The sequence below is a fragment of the Capsicum annuum genome, unplaced genomic scaffold (assembly GCF_002878395.1).
Source record: "Capsicum annuum cultivar UCD-10X-F1 unplaced genomic scaffold, UCD10Xv1.1 ctg45188, whole genome shotgun sequence".
Classification (NCBI taxonomy): Eukaryota; Viridiplantae; Streptophyta; class Magnoliopsida; order Solanales; family Solanaceae; genus Capsicum; species Capsicum annuum.
In genome coordinates this window covers 34147-37394 of record NW_025852676.1, presented here as the reverse complement: position 1 = coordinate 37394, position 3248 = coordinate 34147, and positions in this window count along the sequence as shown.

The following is a 3248-nucleotide window of genomic DNA, read 5'->3' as shown; positions in this document are numbered from 1 at the left end:
CATCATAATTAAATATCCAAGACAAATGCAACGAAATCGAATAATGTCAATAGGATCATTATCATCACGTGATATCCTTACATTCATAGGCGAAATGGATCCACGAGCCGCATCACTTGGCTACATAAAAATACAAAGTATAAGAATCAATCGATAAACTTTCAGTCCTTATTATAAAATATTTATTATGCTACATATTATGTTTGCATATTATGTTATTGTTTCATGTGAGAAAAAGATATGCTTACAGCCAAAAGCATATTACAATAACTATATCACCTACCAATCATGACAGGAGTTCCTTGATTCTCAAAATGCAACTCCGATTCTCAACACTTTTCAGGAAGTTCAGCTCCAGATCTAACATTTATGATTTTGCAACTAAGCTATTCACAAAAGGAATGTAAAGGCTAATTCCAGAGAGCATACTTGGTGAAATAGTACTGCCTCCAAAATACAAAAGACCTCCAAGAAGACCTGCAAAGAAGGATTGTGGAAAATCAGGCCGGGATATGTTTGGAAAGAAGAATATCAACTCATGCGGTAGTTGTGGGGCTAAGGGTCACAATAGGCGCTCTTGTAGGAAAAATCGCAAATGATACATTTCTTCTTCTGTATTATTTCTTAAAACTTTTTTTTTTCATTTTTTATAATGATGAACTAATTTAGTTTAGTTAATGCATTTATGAATCATTTGACAATTGAAGACAGTAATATCTGAATAATGGATTTATATATGTTTCAAAATCTGTACATTACATATGTATTTTCAAGCAGCAGTTCATACGTATTTTTGACATAGTAAATATATTTTAGGTTAAAGGTGGTAACTTTGATTAACCAAACAAGTATATGATTCATAATTGTTCAAAGATTTAAATATATGTGACATGCAAATATATGTTTGAATTGCATAATGTTATTACTGCATATGTATTTATATTGTAAAAATACATTTGATGTATAATCCATATGTATTTTAAAAAAAAATATAATCACTGCATATATATTTTGTAACTAAAATCAAACCTATAACTGCATAAAAAAGTCAAATTTATCTTTAATTCAGATTCTCTTGTATAATGATTTTAAACGAACACATATCAAAATTAAATATTAGGTTTGATCAATATGTATTTTCCAACAACTTTATATTAACACGAAATATGTATTTTTTTGGAAAATATTTATAATGTATAATCCATATGTATTTTATAGCAAAATATCAATACTGCATATATATTTTGTAAATAATTGCATTAAAATGTCAAATTACACTTTAATTTAAATCCTAATTTATAATTATAGTTAATGAAAATATACTAAAAATGCATATTAGGTATGTTGCACTTGTATTTTTGTAATGTTTCATTCTAACATTTCATATGTATTTTTTTGCTGAAAAATAATTGATTTATACTACATATGTATTTTTAAGCATAATATGAAAACTACATATGTATTTTTTAACTAAATCTCACAGTAAAATGTTGAACTCCATAAATCTCACACTACATGTTATATTTAACAATATAGGAATGTGGTGAAAAACTTTAAAGAACAACAACAACATACTAAAATACATATTAGGAATGGTCCATATGTATTTTTGCAATATTTAATTTTAACACTGCATACGTATTTTTAGTCTAAATAAAATTGGTTTATACGATATATGTATTTTTAAAGATAATATAAAAACTGTGTAAGTATTTTTTAACAAAATCTCACGGTAAAAGATAGAACTCCATGAAATAGAACCAATTCAAAAGATAAAAATTAGTCTGTACAATCAAAACCTACATCCATAAACTAGTTTCTAAAGTACAAAAAGTCAAAAATCAATCAACCATCATATATCAACAACTTTAGTGACACTAGTTATTTTACTTTGCCTTGCAGGCCTCATGGGTGCTTCAACATCACTAATGACATTTGCTTCTTCTTTTCGGATCCCATAATCCCACAAAAGTGCAACATATCTTGTACGGAGTGCATTGGGGTCGAACTCAGTCGCAATAACTTTGTGACCATAAGAAAGGTACTCTACATACATAATCATAAAGACACCACAATCCTTACAAAAAAAATAAAATTTGATTAAATAGTGAAATATATTTTGTAAAGAAGATACAATTTTGGTATATGTAATTTCAGTAAGTTACTGTTCATGCATATGAACCCCCTGTTTTCAGGCTTACCTCATCTAGCATACCAGTACATTCTACGTACTGACGTATACTTTCTGTTTATGCTATGATGTCTCATATCATAGGTTCAGATGCTTAGGTTCCTGACCGCGCTTAGCCAGATTTAGTCAGCAATATTAGATTACAGTATTGAGTCCTCATCTATCAAGGATATGTTGTTATTTCAGATTTACAACAGACTCAATATATTTAGTAGTCAAAGTTAGTTGGTGACTTGTCCCATCAACTCCAGGTTCAGATAGTTAGAGGCTTTCAGACTAGACTATTCCAGATAGATGATCAGCTTTTAATATTTATTTATCAGTATTTGATTTTAGTTATGAACCTTATGGTAGATTTAGCCTAATTTCCATATTATTACAGTGCTATTATTCAGTGATTTCAGCAGGTACCAGTCATGGGTTAGCTTGTGGTCCTTCAAAATTATGAGCATTGTGTGACGTTTGGGGTACAGACTCAGGGCGTTACAAACTTGATATCAGAGCTAGGTTCAATAGAGTCCTAGGGAGTTTGAAAGTCACATCTATTAGATTCTTGTGCATTGTTGTGTATTGCACCACACTTATGTACAAGAGGCTATGGGATATTTTTAGGAAAAGTTTTACTTCTTTCAGTATTCATATCATGCGAGTAAGCATGAGCTCAAGTTAAACTCTCTGTATAATTCAAGTTTCCCTTTCATTTATAGAATATGCCTCCCAAAAAGACTAGTGGAAGAAGAACGGGAAACCATCCAGCACATCCGCCCGTCCAGCCAGATCCCCTAGATGAGCATGTTTCCCATGCAGAATTTAGAGCAGCTTTCACCACTCTAGCTCACTATGTGGCATCCCAGAATGAATGTCCAGCTGCTATTTAGGCTAACCCAGTGGCCAATACTGCTACAGCTAGAGTTAGGGACTTCACCCGAGTAAATCCCCCATCATTTATAGGGTCTAAGTTAGATGAGGACCCACGGAAATTTCTTGATTAGGTACACAAGTCACAAATATTATGGGGGTGACTGCTAGTTAGAGTGCTGAGTTAGCCGCATATCAG